Source organism: Pseudoliparis swirei, chromosome 14, assembly GCF_029220125.1.
Source record: "Pseudoliparis swirei isolate HS2019 ecotype Mariana Trench chromosome 14, NWPU_hadal_v1, whole genome shotgun sequence".
NCBI classification, from domain to species: Eukaryota; Metazoa; Chordata; class Actinopteri; order Perciformes; family Liparidae; genus Pseudoliparis; species Pseudoliparis swirei.
Genome location: NC_079401.1, coordinates 8,700,657 through 8,719,572, shown reverse-complemented (window position 1 = coordinate 8,719,572; position 18,916 = coordinate 8,700,657). Strand labels below are relative to the sequence as shown.

The following is an 18,916-nucleotide window of genomic DNA, read 5'->3' as shown; positions in this document are numbered from 1 at the left end:
TCTGAAGCTGCATCTTGAGGGATCGTAGTGGCTTCAGGTAATGTTCCTATACAGCATATTCTTCCTCATAATGGCTCAATGTCAGAAAAAGTACACTTTGCTAAAAGGTTTGCGCGCCTTACACACCGACACCGACACACACACACACACACACCGACACACACACACACACACCGAGATGTGTGTATTATCTCGGCGGATCATCATGGCGCTGAAAAGGGAGACAAAAAGGGAATAATGAAAATAGAAAGGCAGAGAGAGGGAATAATGACAGGCCTGCCGCTGATGGGGGTCTGGAGGTAAAGACAGATGGATGCAGAGGTTTCTCGCTCCGTCTTTTTCTCCGCCTCTCTCCGCTGTTTTTCTCTCTCGTTCTCTTTTCCTCTTCCCCCCTTTTCTCGTTTTTCTCTTTTTTCGTCTGCGGCCCCTCCATCAAGATGCCATTATTCAGGACATTAGTGAAGAAGAGCTAAAAGCTCTCACTGTCGAGGAGGGTCCCAGGGTCCTTTCTGAGAGCTGTGACGCAAACACACACACACGCACATGCACACACACACACACGCGCACACACACACACACACGCACACACACACACACTTTGACGACAGAAGTACCGTGCAGTGCAGGTGAAGAGGAACGAGGGGGTGAAGAGGTCTTATTGCAGACATTACGGTATCCGGGCTCCTGTCCTCTTCTCTGGACATTATAGCTCACACAAAGAAACATGAACAGGGCTCAATGAAGCGCATTGTGACACGCATCTTCTTCTCTCCTTGCTTCCTTTCCTCAGCTCCTCCTTCCTCCCGCCACTCTCACAATGACCTTGAATAATGCAGGATATCGGGGCATATCGAGCGGATGCATTGGGTAAGGGGCGTCGACGTGTGTATGTGGTGCTGTGTTTGATGCGTGATATGTTGTCATAAACTTATTAGGCTTTTAAGAATCTCTTAAATACGGATGACATCATTGTCATCATCTAGTTTAAGAAGTTGAAGTTGACCTGATGCTCCAAAGATGTTCCTGGGAGCATGAGTGCACTTTTAAAATCCATTTTGCGCACTTATTACAGAACCACTGGGTCAATAGTTCTGTAATATCTAGACGGTACTATTCAAACCAAAAGTACCGTGCACATTTTTTAAAGTTTGAATAAAAACTTTGATCCCAACAAAGTCAAAGCTGGAAGCTTCTTTCATTTATTGCCCGTGGTTCTAACGTAGACCATCGTTGAGGTTCTGTCTGCGCCCCGTTGCATCATTATAGCAGAGTGAGGGGTTCTGATACCGACGTGCTTCGTATTCATAAGTCACTGAAGTTAAAGGAGATGTCGCCGTGGTGATGGCAATAGTTGTTTGGAAAGAGATGTGGTCGATGTAATAACATCGGGATCAGTTATAGTCGAAGATGTGATATAAATAATAACATCTGGATGAGTTGTAGAAGAATATGTGATATAAATAATAACTTCTGAATCGGCTATAGAATATGTGGTATGAATAACAATATCTGGATCTTATGTAGTATAAGATGTGATATTAATAACAACATCTGAATCTTATGTAGTAGATGTGATCAAATTAACAACATCTGTATCAGCTGTAATAGAAGATGTGATATAAATAATACCTCGATCTTATGTCGTAGAAGAAATGATATAAATATATATATAAATAACAACATCTGGATCTGCTGTAAGATGTGAGACGACTAATTTGTAGTTGTGGTAGTTGTCGCTGTCTGATTAATTGATTTGAAATAATTGATCTTTAATCACTATACTTCAGTAAACACGATACTGCTGCACACGCCTGCTAAAGTTATTTTATGCCATTAATGTTCAAACTTGGCTCTTTAACTTTTCCTAATTATTCCGTTTCCTGAGCTCAGGGACTTGGAGGATTTTCATAATTCATCACCCTCCTTTTCCCTTTTCTTTCCCCCTCCCGTCACAATTACTGTAGTACAAAAAAACATCACAATTATTCATCTGCTTCCCTTTTTTCAATTTCCATTCTTTCATTTTCTGTAATTCATGTGTGTTTTTCTTTCTTTCTATCAGTCCTATGGAGCTCTACGCCGCTCATGTATTTATTCATGCTTCTCTGCCTCTGATGGACGACATGGACGGCGCTGAATAGAGGCTGTGTGTGTGTGAGTGAGTGAGTGTGTGTGTGTGTGTGTGTGCTCCGCTGTAGACCTCCTCCATTGTGCTGATTCTGAGAGAAGGTCTTAATCTAGCCATTGCCATTACCGCTGCTGAGACCTCCAGCCTCCACCTCCCCCCCTGCCCTGATGTTGTGCCCAGCCACGGAGGCCCTTCAGTGGGCCGACTGGCCGGCCAGATCAGGGTCTTGGGTCCGTGGCTTGGCACGGATCCCCCGGTCCTCATCCTCCACTACCGACGCCCTCCGCAACCCCACAATGAAGCCTCCGTCCTGGCCCTGACTTGGCCCCCAAAGCCGCCTTCCTGGCTCGGGGCCCGGATGGAGGGGGCGGAGAGGGGGAAGAAAGCCTGTAGCTGGATGTGCAGTGGAGTGAGGAGAGGTGGAGAAGCTAACAATGCTATCAGAGAGCTGAGAGAACACACACACACACACAAACAATGCCATGCTCGTCTTTATTTATCGCAGCTCTTCACACACGGACGGCGACAAAGGAAGAAAGGGGCGCGAGCAGAATGGAGAGGGTCAGAAACAGAAAGGGGGAGAGGAGAAAAGAGAGAAAACGGGAGAGGTTGAAGAGCTGCTGCAAAGATGGAGAGAAGGGGAAACAAATGCACGGAGGTGAATATGGGAACAAGGGAAGAGGGAAGAAGAGACGAAGAGTTGAGGAGAACCGGAGGGAGACAATGTGGATCAAAGAGGGGGGGGGGGGGGCAGCGCCGTGCTGGCCGAAGCCTCCGTGACATCGTCAGGCCTCCTGAGATCGCCATGGAAACAAAAATCAACATGTCTGCCTGAAACGCTTTCATTAACGCCCCGCGGCCGAGCCAAATAAACAACAACAACAAGCAAACAAAAAGGGCCCGACGGGGGACGAGGAGATGCCGAGTAGAAATCCCATCGCAAATAACGCAAACAAACAAAGGGTGAATAAAAAAAAGAGCAACGACTTGGTAAAGGTGGTTGTACCCCCCCCCCCCCCCCCCCCCGACTCGCTGACCCGTGTCGTTGGGTACACGCCTACACGCCGTCACTTTGGGGGATCGAGCTCCGTTTAATGATGCCGCCATGAGAATAAGTTTTTTACACAACAAACATCGTTTTTTGTTCATATAAAAATAGCAGAAGATAAATATGAATTAACCTTTGAGCATGTTGTTGTTTTTTCATCTGGTAAACACGGACAACTTTTGGTCCTTTCGGTTCACATTTTCATTTAGTGTAAATAAAATGAATACAAGAGAGCCTGAGAACTGCAAAGAGCCTCTTTAACTAATGCCCCCCCCCCCTTCATAGACTAGAAACAAGCTGAGTACAATCAAGCAGCCTGACACACACACACACGCGCGCGCACACACACGTCTCTGCCATAACGACAATTAATTAAAGCTCCCTCGTCTTCTCTCCTTTAATTGAAATGGAATTAGAGAGTTTTAGCTCCCGCCCCCAACGCCCGGAGGCCGGTCTGAAGACGGAGTTTAAGGTGGAAACCATGGCGATCTGGTTGTTAGGGTATTAAACCCACGAGCAAAGGGGTAATTAAATGGTGAAGCTCAGTGTAGCTGAAGTAAACATGTCAACAAGTACTTCAGATCACAACGCCATCAGCGCAGAAACAATTATTTATATATTTGACGTGTCAAATAGTGCAATGTTTATCCCTTCATCTTATTCAATGACCTTCTAGAAAGTCAATACAAATACTAATAATGTTGTGGTGTTCATAATTAATGAATTAGGTCATTATATTAGAGATATGAGGGGGGCTGCGTTTTAAAGGGGGTCATCACTTTTTTATGTGAACGCGCATAATATTTATTGCACTTCACACACATACACACACACACACACACACAGTTTGCAGGAGGCAACAGAGGCGGTGATGCAAAGTAGTTTTTGGTAACATTTAGGAACATTTTATTACTTTTTGTTGGAATCATTTTGAGAACGGTTTCAACTTAAGTTTGGAGAACCCCCCTCCCCCCCCTCCACCCACCCTCCCCCCCTCTTCCCCGGACCTGAGTCCACCCCTCTCCGCGGTGCGGGTCAAGAGGCGGTGTGCTGACTCCGCCACCTGCTGTCTGAGCGCATCAACAAACCAAACACTTATTTCCTCCGGAGCCGTACCCGGCAATCACAGCACCAGTAAAACCTCACACTCCATTTACCTTCAGCGCAGGTGACTGTGCACTGTATGTGTGTGTGTGCGTGTGTGTGTGTGTGTGTGTGTGTGTGTATTGTGGGGGATAGAGGACTTTTGGACTTGGAAGGAGATGAAAAAAAAGACCAAAAGCTAGAAAGAGGAGGGAGACAAAATGGGGAAATGGAAAGTGCACATTTTGAAGAGTCACATGAATGAAAAACTGCAAATCAAACGTAATCTGTACTTTGTGGGCCCAGAGCCCAGAACCCAGAACCCAGAGCCCAGAGCCCAGAGCCCAGAACCCAGAACCCAGAGCCCAGAGTCCAGAGCCCAGAGCCCAGAGCCCAGAACCCAGAACCCAGAGCCCAGAGCCCAGAACCCAGAGCCCAGAGCCCAGAGCCCAGAACCCAGAGCCCAGAACCCAGAACCCAGAGCCCAGAGCCCAGAACCCAGAGCCCAGAACCCAGAACCCAGAGCCCAGAGCCCAGAACCCAGAGCCCAGAACCCAGAACCCAGAGCCCAGATCCCAGAGCCCAGAACCCAGAACCCAGAGCCCAGAGCCCAGAGCCCAAAGCCCAGAGCCCAGAGCCCAGAACCCAGAGCTCCCAAAATGATGTGAAACCTGAACCCCGAGGAGAGGACGAGGTGCTCAGCAACCGCACGCGGGATCAATGACACACATCGTCATCTCAGAGATGGCTTGACCCGCCGCTCACCCCTCCATCTTGTTTGTGGACTGGTTTATTTGTTGGAAACAAACAACAACAACAGCAACCGGCCTCTGTAATTATCCCTTAGTGCTGCTTCACTCACTGTAATTATACACCCATACGGTGTGTGTGTGTGTGTGTTTTGCACATGTACGCGTGTGAGATAGTAGACGTGAATATGAAACACGTGTTGAGGTGTGTGTGTGTGTGTGTGTGTGTGTGAGAGACAGATGAAGAGAGAGAGAAAGGGGGATGAAGGGACAACAAGCTGAGGTCTTTGTTGCTAAATGGCAGTGATTCACCATCAGGCCACACATTTAGTTTAAGTGTGCTGCTCATTTGCCTGTGTGTGTGTGTGTGTGTGTGTGTTTTAGTGTGTGTGTGTGGATATGAAAAAGTGAGAGCGAGTGTGTGTGAAATAAAGATGAGCGGTTGTAACAGACATAGAGGAAGAGAGGGAGCGGGACAATGCAATGATAAGTGTGTGTGTGTGTGTGCGCACACAAAAGCTGGCACACACCACACTGTGTGTTAACGTGTGTGTGTGTGTGTGTCTCCCTGTAATTGAGCATAAACATGTGTGTGTGTAGATGCATCTGTATTGCTGTGTGTGTGTGTGTGTGTGTGGCCTCGCCCTCTCCTCGTCGCTCCTCTCATGCAGAAATATTTGCATTTTTTTTTTTCCGCACAGCCGCCGCTCTCGCTGGGAATGTTTCAACTCCACCTCGGGGGCTCTTTGGGAAAACGTGTCGCTGCGTTTTTCTGCAGTTTCCGCTCGAATTGAAGGTCTGTGCCTCGTCCCGGTCATCTCTCCTCACAGCTCATTTAAAATCATCTGAATCACGATCACTTCGAGCATCGAACCACCGGCAATCTCATGTAGATCGTTACCGTTTAGCGGCAACACATGTTTTTCGGAGTTCAGAGTTCTCTAAAAAATTCCGTGTTGACGAAGAAAGATGCCCTCAAACGGGAAGCGGTGTGTTTTGAGGAAGTACTTCCTGTCGGGGACTTCCCTTTCTTCCTGTGGGGGTCAGGTGTTTACCAGGAAATAGAGGGTCATATAAAATGACCTAGGCTTGACACGATAACAGAAACATATTAGACCAAATTAATTCCATTATATTATACTATATATATATACTGTATATATACATTATATTATACTATGTATATTATATTCTAAACAGACTTAGTTGACTCTGGTTTTAGGGCTTTATATCCTTCCTCAGGTAAGTTTCCTTGCCCCTGCGGCTGAGTCGTATGCATTATTAACGTGGCAACACGGTCTCTGAGGATCTGCCATCCATTATTAATGCCTGACGCCTCTCTCCTCCTCTCCCAGGATCTCCTTCTGTCTCGTTCTCTCCGTCCCTCCTTCGACACGACTTCCCTCCGATCGGCCGTCTGGAGAAGAGCTAATAACAGGTGTTTCTTCCTCCTCCTCTTCCTCCCGTCGTCCCGGTGTCCAATCTGTCCGCCGCTTCCTCCGAGGCCACCGGGGCCTTTTCACAAGATGTTAAACACGCCAAAAGTGTGTGTGCGAGTGCGTGTGTGTGTGCCACCTGGGAGAAGGTGACAACCTGCTAAACATGTGTGCGTTTGTATTAATCATGGATGAAGACTTGTCTTACTCCTTGAGACAATTTCCCTGTGTGTGTGTGTGTGTGTGTGTGTGGGTGGTAGGAACAGACGGTGCTGTGGCTTTTTGCTGGCAAGTGAGTGTACTCAGGTGTATGTGTGTGTGTGTGTGTGTGGTGACAGTTATTCTTTCCTCAGGTAAAACTAGGAATGGAGTAATGGGTGTTGTCTTTAAGCAGAATCAGTGTGTGCGTGTGCGTGTGTGTGTGTGTGTGTGTGTGTGCTGGATCGTCTTCCAGAGAGACGAGAGTCTGTAATTACCGTTGTAGGAAGAGTCTCGCCAGCCACAGAAGAATCCGGCATTCACCTGACTTCATGACACACACACTCTCACACACTCATAATTAAACTGCCTATTAAACACAACTTCCCCACGCAGTGTCTTAAATAAATAACCTCACGGAATTTCATCAGAACCTTTTATAATTTCATGGATTTTGTTCTGCAATGGCCGACGTATAAAAACCCTCGCGTCTGTTTACTGCTTGAATGCATTCTTCAGATAATATTTTAACATTTCACCATTTCAGCTCCTTGTTTTGTCGTTTGTTATTCCCCTCTACTCTTCCTGATGTTATAGTTTTTTTTACCGTGGTGTAAGTTTATCATCCATAACGATATATTGATGCAGGGGATCATCTCGAAAGTCACAATCTTGGTCCCGTCCGCCTTAAGAAAGAAGAGAATAGTCTGAGTCTCAACCTGTTTTAAAAAAAATGACATCATCTTATTAGAGCAGAGGTGGAAATCAATCACCCTTCTGGTGGAACTGCTCACAACCTGGATTCATTATCAGAAGACGTGTTCCCGCACGCCGCTGCTCGTCGGACACAATGACAGCGTCCTCCAAGTGCATTGTGGGAAAGACGTCTCCATCGCAAGGAACCCTCCTTTCGGTAATGGCGTCGCTCTCTCGCTACTCAACAGATTCTGAAACGCAGTTCTTATTTTTTTTAAATTAGTCCTCCAAGTCTGCTTTTGTATTTTCCCGGTGAACTTTAGAAATGCCACATATTCAACATATAACAATGAGGCTTAATTAAAATGATTATAAACTCCCGTATAATCCGTCAACACACTTTACGAGTGTGTGTGTGTGTGCTTCTCCTCTTCACGCTTGACGAATCAAGATCACCGTATAATGATTGCATAACGAGCATGTCCTTAAGATACACACACACACACACACACACGCATTCATATTCACAAACAAACATGTCCTGAAGACAGACGAAGCTCATCTATAGCCGTTAATTAAATCCTTGTGCGTATTAATGAAAGACTTAGAATCTGTGTTTACGCTGCTCTCCAAGTGTTCTCCGCCTGTTTGTTTGCTTTAATGAAAATATTTCACCTTGCAACAGTATTTGTTTTGGGAAGTGCTTTTTTTTTGCGTATGTAAAGCTTGTATATATATATTTGTATTTACACTACCGTTCAAAAGTTTGGGGTCACCCAGACAATTTAGAATTCATCAAATGAATTGCAAAATGAATAGAAAATATATTCAAGACATTGACAAGGTTAGAAATAACGTTTTCTATTTGAAATATTATTTTTGCTCTTCAAACTTGTGGCTCAAAGGAAGGCCAGTTTTAGAGCTTCTCTCACCAGCATAACTGTTTTCAGCTGCGCTCACATAAAAAGGGGTTTCAAGGGTTTTCTACCCCTCCGTTAGTCTTCTAAGGCGATAACACAATGTACCACTAGAACACTGGAGATGGGCCTCTACACACCGATGTACACCAGAGAATATCATTTACCACATTAACTATGTAGAGAGTGTATTTCTGATTAATTTTATATTATCTATATCAACACAGTGCTTTATTTTTGAAAATAAGGACATTTGTAAGTTTTCAGGTCCTTTAAAACACATCCGATCTGAAGTGAGTGTGGATGTTTACAGCCTTCAGGCAGCAGAAGCCAGTAATAACCACACTTCTGATTGATTTGAGTGCCGTCAATGCATTTTCTTTGTCAGGGAGTTTAGTCACCTGACAGAGTAGACATTATGCTCAGAGGAATCGGACGTGGGGACTCTTTCTCTTTCTTGTAATCCCTTCCTCTCTTTCTCTCTGGCCTCATCCTGTCTTATCCCCTCATATCTCTTCTTTCCCTCCCCAGCGTGGCCATCTGGTCCCCTTTAGCCCGAGAAGGAGCTCACTTTGCTCTCTGGCTCTTCTCTATTCTCTCTTCAAAACGTATCCCTTGACATTAGCCCCGTCCCCTTTCACTCTAAATTATTAGATGGCGAGAGCTTTCTTTTAAATCCTCACTGTCCTCGGAAGGGCTTTAACGTCACCTCCGTGACGGGATAACACGGGTCTCCTGGCTTGGCGACTATGGGTCAGTGGTTAGCAGGTCTGTCTTTCAATCAGGGCTAGGGTTAGGTTGTTAGGGTCAATATTAGAAAGAGGGGTGACGGAGGGAGTTAATCTGGAAAGGGAATGAGGATATGACGAAAGGGATGGAGGATGAAGTCATTTGATGCACTTTTTGCTTTATTTAACCCTAACCCTAACCCTGTGTTATAATACCTAACCCTAACCCAAACCCTATTATCTAATACTTAACTCTAACCCTATGTTCTAATACCTAACCCTAACCTCCACAAGGAGGCCACGTTTACATTGTCACCTAACCCTAGCCCTAACCTTCTAACCCTAACCCTAACCCTAACTCTTACCCTAACCTTAACCCCAGCCCTAACCTTCTAACCCTAACCCCAACCCCAACCCTTACCCTAACCCATACAAAAACGTGAATCGGCTTCCCGAGATCCTAGAAGCTCGGGCTTGGTACCGTTGGATCTGCAACCGCCTGACTATCATAACATGAAATGCTGTAGGAATTGGCAGGGGGTTAGGGTTAGGGTTAGGTATTAGAACATAGGGTTTGAGTTAGGGTTAGGTAATATAACACAGGGTTAGGGTTAGGGTTAAATAAAGCAAAAAGTGCATCAAATGACTTCATCCTCCATCCCTCTCGTCATATCCTCATTCCCTCTCCAGATTAACTCCCTCCGTCTCCCCCCTTTCTAATATTCCTGGGCCTCCCCCTCCGTCTCGGGGGCATATGTCAAGAGGAAGCAAGCATCTGCTCCTTGAGAGGGATTTAGTGTCGGCCGCGGTGCGGCAGCATGGCGGTGTGGCCGCCTACTGGAAGCGGAACACGGGCCCGGGAGGGAGGCTCTGCTCGGTTGCATTCGGGTGTCTGTATCTTGGTGGGAGTTTCTCATCAGATTTCTGTACAGCAGGGTCTCTGCATGAGAGAAGAAAAAGAAGGGAAAAAAACCCGATTTGCACCTGGTTTTGTAAGGAATCAATCAGCGCGAAGGTCGGCGCGGAAGACAAGACGTGGGAACGAAACAAGGGATGAAGACAAAAGACGCCCGTGGAAGTGTTTGTTTGTGGGGAGGATGAATTATAAACCGGCACATGAAGGCGAACTCGCAGACTTGAAAGCCAAGTGAAGCGGGAGGCAGTCGGGGGGGGGAATATCCATAATCCAGTGATTTAAATATCTTGCATATTTAATAATAAGAGATCAAGGATCTTAAGCATATATGTTCCCGGCCGAGTCTTATTTACATGTACAAGTATATAAAAAGGCGCATGCAGGTGAATGCTAGCAGCCATCCAGCTAGTGTATAGTCTGAGTCAAGAGTCTATAGGGACACTAAAGTTGACCCCCCCCCATGCAAAGTGCGCCAAGGTTTTTTGTTCCATGCAATTATTAATTTGCTTCTTTCCATCGTGTATGCCTTCTCCAGCGCGATGGAGGCCAGAGTCCTGTTTCACCAGCGCTTCGCCCCCTCGTAGGTCGACCTGGGCTCTCGCACGCTTTCTGAGTAGTGTCAAAATTTCACGTCTCAAATTACAGCTCGCATGCGGCAAAATGCAGGCAGAGAAAAATACAAAATTATTTGCATGCAAGATTCTCCGCGTTCTGCCCGTATTTGCTTTCTTGTATGTAAAACTGAGCCTTTAAAAAATATATATATTTACCTGCGTCGTCAACAACCCTCGGGACCGAATTATTTTTCAGGTTTTTCAAAAGACTCCATTAGTTTTTAACATATTTGGTGAGACACAGTGTTAACAATCAATACTATCTAATGATTATGCGCCATAGTCTCTTAGGTTTAAATAACTATAAATGGTCAAACTCCAGTGTCTTGACTGCCAATGAAAATTGGACTTTTGCCTTAATTCTTGCACTTTTTATTCCATTTTCATCTGTTTTCATTCAATATAAACACTGATGAATTTATACGTTTAAAAAAAAAATGATGAACCTCGAGCATATTCAAATTGCACATACGGGCCAGCGCACAAATGACATGCACTTTTGAGGCCTCTTTGCTCTCCAATTTAGTGCGAGAATAAACAACAGCGAGGGGGAAAAGAAAAGAGTAAATGTGTCATTAATAAAAAAAGGAAGACGAGCTAATTGTGTTGCGCGCTCTGGAAAAATCAAAAATCCATTAGAGCGGGGGGGAAGAGGACACAGATCACGGCTTCTCTGAAAAGCAGATGATGTCTCACAAAAGAAGAAAAGCAGAAGCGCTTTTACCTTTAATCTAGTCCTATATCCTCGATTTAAGATGGTCTTTATGTGCGCGTCTGTGTGTGTGTGTGTGTGCGTGTGTGTTATTGTTGTACTCTGCTTTAATGCATGCCAATGAGTCACGCAGGAGGCAACTTCATCTAATTTCCATAAATGGCCTCACGGTTCACGAAGGTCACACACACACACATGTCCACATGAGAGAGAGAGCGAGATGGAGAGAGAGAGAGCATAAGGAGAAGGTAATTGTGAGAAATTAGAAGAAATGATGGAAGGGACTGCTGGAAGTAAAGAGGAATGAGAGCGAGCGAATGAAACAATTAGCTCTGTCATTTCATGTTAGCTCTGTGTTCTCAGCTCGTGAGCTCAGTGCACTCCCCCGGAGGAGAAGTCGTGATCCTCGGAGGGACAACATATCCTGAAGATAATTCCCGCGGTAATAAGGCGGAGATGCCAAAAGCCCGAGTTCAGTCGGGGCCGGTCTGGATTTCTTAAAAGTGCCTTGCTTTTTATCAAATAGACTTCTTTTTTTTTTACTTTTCAAAATGACCGTCTACGTCCATTCTAAGGCGTCTTGATGATTAATAATTAGTATGACGTCGTCAGGCCGTGACCCGGACAGGGCGTGGAGGAGCATCGCGTACACTTTGCTATTCACCTGAATGTTGACGTTACAATTATGAGACTCATCATGACGTCAACCCGACGTCTTCCAACGCCCCAAAAACCCACAAGACGGATGCACGACTATGAAACATCGAGCGGCGCGACCCCTCGTGCAGGTGCTTTGATGACATCACAGAGATGGTTCTGTTCCCCCTCTTCCTTTAAAGGAGGTCATATCATCCCCCCCCTCTTCTTTAAAGCCTTCACCCACATCTGGTTTTTTTTATACTTTTGTTTTTGATCCCAGCATGAAACCTGGTTAGAGGGGTGTCAGGGTTGGGTCATTACAGTGTATGCCCTGGTGTATATTTGGAGGGATTTTCTCCTATCAACCGTGACCAATTATTTTCAACGGTTTCTACTTCGAACACGTCTACCTGTCTCTTGGACCCCATCCCGACGAGGCTGCTTAAAGACGTTTTGCCTTTAATTGGCGGCTCTCTATTAGATATTATCAATGTGTCTCTGCTAACAGGCCACGTACCACACTCCTTCAAGGTGGCTGTTATTAAACCTCTCCTGAAGAAGCCCACTCTGGATCCAGAGGTATTGGCTAACTACAGACCGATCTCTAACCTCTCCTTCCTCTCCAAGATCCTTGAGAAAGTGGTCGCAAATCAGTTGTGCGACTTTCTACATCATAATAGTTTATTTGAGAAATTTCAATCAGGATTTAGAAAACACCACAGCACCGAGACGGCACTGGTGAAAATTACAAATGACCTCTTAATGGCAGCAGATAAAGGATTCCTCTGTCCTGGTCTTGTTAGACCTTAGTGCTGCATTCGACACCATTGACCATGACATCCTGTTACAGAGACTGGAGCAGTCGATTGGCATTTCAGGCACGGCACTAATTTGGTTTAAATCCTATTTATCAGATCGATCTCAGTTTGTATTTGTAAACGATGACGCCGATAACCACCAACGTTAATCACGGAGTTCCACAAGGTTCTGTGCTTGGACCAATTTTATTTACCTTATACATGCTTCCTTTGGGCAATATTATCAGGAAACACTCCATAAACTTTCATTGTTATGCAGATGACACTCAACTATATTTATCGATAAAACCAGAGGAGAGCAACCAACTCTGTAAAATTCAAGCATGTCTTAAAGACATAAAACATGGATGACCTGCAACTTCTTGATGTTAAACTCAGACAAAACCAAGTAATTTTAATCGGCCCTGAGCACCTCAGAGATCAATTATCTGGTGATGTGGATTCTGTAGACGGCATTGCCCTGGCATCCAACACCACTGTAAAGAATCTTGGCGTTATCTTTGATCGGGACTTGTCCTTTAACTCCCACGTAAAGCAAATCTCAAGGACTGCATTCTTTCATCTACGTAATATTTCATAATCAGGCACATCTTGTCTCAAAAAGATGCAGAAAAATTGGTTCACACGTTCGTTACTTCGAGACTGGATTACTGCAACTCCTTATTAGCAGGCTGCTCTAATAAATCTCTTAGGTCCCTCCAGTTGATCCAGAATGCTGCAGCTCGTGTTCTCACTAAAACTAAGAAAAGAGATCACATCACTCCTGCACTAGCTGCTCTGCACTGGCTCCCAGTAAAATCAAGAATCACTTTTAAAATTCTTCTCTTAACCTACAAAGCCTTGATTGGTGATGCTCCATCATATCTTAAGGAGCTTGTCGTACCATATTGCCCACTAGAGAGCTACGCTCACTAAATGCGGACTACTTGTAGTTCCTAGAGTCTTAAAAAGTAGAATGGGAGCCAGAGCCTTTAGTTATCAAGCTCCTCTTTATGGAACCAGCTTCCAATTTCAGTCCGGGAGGCAGACACAGTCACCTCGTTTAAGAGTAGACTTAAGACCTTCCTCTTTGACAGAGCTTATAGTTAGGGCTGAATCAGGTTTGCCCTGGTCCAGCCCCTTGATATGCTGCTATAGGCTTATAGCTGCCGGGGGACGTTTAGGATGCACTGAGTACCTATCTCCTCTTTTCTCTCCTTAAGGATGAATTTTCATCTCAATCACACGTTACTAACTCTGCTTTCTCCCGAAGTCCTTGACTTTACGTCTCATGGGGTCATCGGACCCTATGAGACGGCATAGATCTATCTGCCTGATGGATCGTCTGGGTCGTGGAATTCCTGCTCATGACTACGCCACTGTCCTGTTGAGACTCCGCCCACTCCTCCTCCCCACCGCCATCTGCCTGATGGATCGTGGAGGTCTCCATCGTGGAATATGCCTACTATGAACTATTCATACACTCTGTCATATTCATTGAATGTATTTTAACTCTAAATCTGTCCTTCTGTACACATTACATCTATTGCATCTGTCCATCCTAGGAGAGGGATCCTCCTCTGTTGCTCTCCTGAAGGTTCCTTCCCTTTTTTTCCCCCTGAAGGGTTATTTGGGAGTTTTTCCTGGTCCGATGTGAGGTTTTGGGGCAGGGATGTCTATGTGTACAGATTGTAAAGCACTCCGAGACAAATTTGTAATTTGTGAAATTGGGCTATACAAATAAACTGAATTGAATTGAATTGTGTGTGTGTGTGTGTGTGTGTGTGATGTTGGCATTACCCGTTGTCTCTTTGAGGCCATCTGGAGTCGGCACATGTGGGAAAACCTAGTGTTACCTCCGAATGTGAATGTTTCTGTGTGTGTGTGTGTGTGTGTCTCTCACTCTTACATGCCAACACATTCATAATAGATAACACCGCCATTGATTTTTAAATTAAGTTAAATTATAGGACGGCAGCGTGAGAGAAAGAGATTATTCCCTCATACGTCTTTCCTTATGTTGATGTCTTCCACAGTGACACAGTTGTACTGATGGGGCTCATGCAGGGAGACACACACACATTGTGTTTTAGCAGATGGGATCATAGTAGTGTGTGTGTGTGTGTGTGAGTGTGTGCAAGCAGAGAACCATTGTGTTGTTTCCTGAGCCTAAACGGGCTGACTCACCACTTAACGACACTCCACTTATTCTCCGGGTGTTTTCACCGGTTCATATTTGTGTTGAGGATGCAACGACTGTGTGTGTGTGTGTGTGTGTGTGTGTGTGTGTGTGTCGGCTCAGAGGTGCAACAACGACTGGAACAATAAATACATCGTCGGGACATGGCTTTTGTGAGGAGGACTCTGAGGTTGGAGGTTTATTTAGGTGGGAAGGTATAGCTGCCAAAAAAGAGGGGGGTGAATAATAGATGAGACGGAACAGAGGATAAAAAGTGGAGAGGAGGGAGGGATGAAAATGGGCCCCTCCTGTTCTCTTCACATCTGTATTGATCTATTTGTTTCCTTGTGATTAAGGGTGATGCATAGAAGGGCATAGTAGACTGACACAAAGTTGGCGAGATATATATTCATTCGTTTATTTGTTTATTTGTTTATAGCTACCGTTGAAACAAGACTGTGTCAAAAATAGTAATAATTCAAAGACTCATGCAACACATATTACATATATCGGATTTGCTTTACAATACAATGAGTGCAAATGGCATCTCCCCCTTTTATGTTCCCGTTAAAGCACAAAGGAGCCTCACTCTTTATCATAAGCACATTTTGCTCACACCTTTTTTATTTTATATGCATATACAACAACAAGAAATGACAATCAACTTTCTATAGTCATCCTGTGAAAACGTCACTCCGCTCCTGTTGTCTGTGCCATCCCGTCCATCCTCTCCATGTTGACCCTAGAATTGGGATTTTGAGACGCATGTGGCCTGTGGGCGGAGTCAGCTGTATGTGGGCGGAGTCAGCTGTCTGAGGAAGCCCTCACACGGTGCTCCGAACATCTCATTGTGTTGTGAGCATGACATAAATGCACAGTGACGGAAACCAACAACAATCTCTTTGCACTCCAGCTTGCAAACACACACACACACACACACACACACACCTTCAACAACTTACATTGCCTCCGAATTAATTTTGTTTCTCACATGTTTGAATCGAGACCCGTGAGGGTGCACACAAACGCTGACCTTGAGACACAGAAGATTAGACACTTGAACTCTCGTCCGAGTGGAGGAGGAGGAACCTTGTGGGGAAGCGAGAGCAGACTTTTCTAAGAGATGGGAGGCGGGCACTTGAGCGAAAATTAAATCTCTCCAAGGATGCTGTCGGGGCATTGAGAAAAGATTGGTGTTTTTGTGTCTTAACACAGCGACCCACCTCGGTTCAATCATCATGGTTTATTTTCTTCTTTCATTTGAATGGCTTTGTGCGGCGTTGCAAAGGTAGAGCAACTTGCCTTGGAATGCTGTCAGAGTGGCCTCAGGTGAAAAAGTTTGAATTTAATTTATTTTTTAAATTAATCTTTTTTCCCCTCAAATGTATGAAGAGGAAACAAATTATTATTTTTTAAAAATTGTAATTGTAATTTTTATTCCTACATCAGAATGTGCTCTCTCAAGCGGTTCATCCAGGAAGTTGTTTTTTTCACGGCTTCTCCGACTGGAACCGTACCACGACCTCGTCTTTTATGTATTTTTAGAATAATTTTCCATAACGTGAACTCTGCTATGACTTTTGAGGAGGCTCATTTCCCTCTCAGGTTGTTGGAGTTTGTTAAGAGGACGTGAGCGGTTAATTTGTATTATTTGTGAATGGCTCCGTTCACAAAAGAGGCTAAAAAAATAAATATTCCTATTGTATTTCTCCGTCATTAGCATTGTATTTCTCCCTTGTGGCTTGAACCACTTTGTATCTCAGTTTGAAATTATTTTTCTGTAGTGAAGAAAGAAGCCGCTGTCCTGCTGACTCCATATTGTAAATGTGAATGGAGTTTTAATTATTGGCGTTCTGTAGCCATACATACTTTTATTGTGAAGGACTTTCTTGCATTTAAAAAGGCTTCATTGCTCTCTTTATCTTTTATTGTAAGTTGTTTTCCAATTAGTTCTCTTCTGTTAATGAAGGACACAATGACACTGACCAGTGCTCCTCAAAGGATTGAAGCCGTCATGTTCATCTGAGCCACCTGCTGTAACTTCAATAGAAACGTATGGAACGGCTTGAATATATATGAATAGATGTGTTTTACAACTTTCACCTTTACAGTATGTGTTAGTGGCTCTCTAGCTTTACAAGTTAAGGTCATAACCTGCTGCGTCTTCTATTTCAACCCTGTATCACAAAATTACGTTCCCTAGACCTAAAATGCAATTTGCAGTTACGTTTGACTGAAACGTGATTACTCTCAAATTACGTTTGACTGAAACGTATTTCTCTCCAGATTACGTTTGTATTTGACGTATTATAATAACAAATACGTCTCTGATCAACGATCTTTGCCGTTTGTTATCTCTCTTTCTACAATGCTGTTATGAATTGTAAAAGCGACCTCTAGTCTTATTTATTATTATGTTATATATGTTGTTTCGCCTGCGTATTCTGACAGCAATAAGCGTTGTCGGATCATATGAATTAGCGTGAAGACTTACTGCTGGTGACTCTCCTTTATTTTCTTTTTAGGTGACAATACATTAATTAAAACTCGCTAACTATCACCACCTCATCACCACCTTAACAGAGTCAGTCCCATACGGGTCAAATCAACTATTAAACTTGTTATAAAATGCGCATCTGTCCGTAATCTATACCATAAAGTTCGCATTTTAACCTAAAAAAATGTGCGCTTCCTTGTTACCTTTCAAAATAAAAGTCTGATTTGTCTGTTAAGCGGAAGTAGTATAAAACGTCTATATTTATTCAAACAATACAATATAAAAGGCATACATCAAAATCAATAAGGAAAGTGCTGAACAGTCAAACAACTCAAAACAATAAACCCTTCATGGGGTTATTTACAGGCGTTTACTTCTCATCAAACAAAAGAGCAGGTATCTGGAAAAATCTGGGAAATAATTTGGAATTGTTAATAAAACATTTACCTTCAACTTCCACTGATATGCATGCAAACTAATACATCCACACACACACACACACACACACACACACACATAGACACTACACACACACACACACACAGGAGAGACACACACATACTCACACACAGACACACACACTCATGCACACACACACACACACACACACACACACTCACACACAGAATGACAGACACACCACACACACACAAATACACACACACACACGCATACTCTGCAGACTGACCTTGACCTCCCAATTGTCTCTCAGATATAACCCTACTGCTATATATTAAATATATTATATTTACCTAACTATAAGACTTTGAGGTCGTGGGGAATCCTCCAAAGATTCACAAGAGAAAATTGTCACCGTGCCAATAACCCTTGTACGATCCTTAAAACCAGTCTTTAGTTAATTTTGCACACTTTCAATCAACTTAAAGATCTGGATTCTTTTCAGATTCAAAGAGGGCCTCTGAATATGAATACCCTACAGTTTTGGACCGATAGCTCTGAGCTAAGGGCCCCAAAAACAGGTCCAAAGGGTCAAATTGGGTAAACATGTCAGAGCTTAGCTTTCTTTTCCAGGTTGTAGCCACTCCCAAATGGGGTAGAATACAATTGAAATTGTTCATATAGTACAAACATTTGAGGAGTTGTTAACCTTTGAAGGAAGAATTTTGTTTTCCGGTTTTAAACCCTTCCCAAGCAGGGATGCTAAGTGCTATATGTGGCCAGCCTACATGGTTGGGACCCATTTGGGAGGGGCTACAACCTGCAAAAGAAAGCTAAGCTCTGACATGTTTAGAAGAAAAAAAAGCTAAAGTCAGCCCAAACTCACAACAGGGTCTCAGATTTGTTAAACCACACACCCTCTTCAAATCCTGGATTTCAGACAGCCAATTAACTCTTGTGGGTGTTTCGGAAATTTCACCCATCACCTCATTGTAGGCTCTGTCCTGAGTGTCTGTGTTCAATTTGGGATTTCAGGACTAATATTTAGGAGATTATGGCCATTTTGCACTTGTCAAAAATATGCAAATTTAAGAGAATAAGCCCAATTTTGCCCTTTTGGACCTGTTTTGGGGCCCTTAGCTCAGTGCTATCGGTCCAAAACTGTAGGGTATTCATATTC

The 18,916-nt window shown here is 44.0% G+C and overlaps 1 long non-coding RNA gene across 1 annotated transcript in view; it reads left to right on the top strand.

The window, feature by feature from the left end:
- LOC130204687 (uncharacterized) overlaps nt 1-18,916 on the top strand; it is a 40,908-nt gene that overhangs the window by 4,363 nt on the left and 17,629 nt on the right. Inside the window, exons 2-3 of the long non-coding RNA XR_008833757.1 lie at nt 791-867; nt 6,364-6,446. This is a non-coding gene — a long non-coding RNA (uncharacterized LOC130204687). The remainder of the gene's footprint in view (nt 1-790; nt 868-6,363; nt 6,447-18,916) is intronic.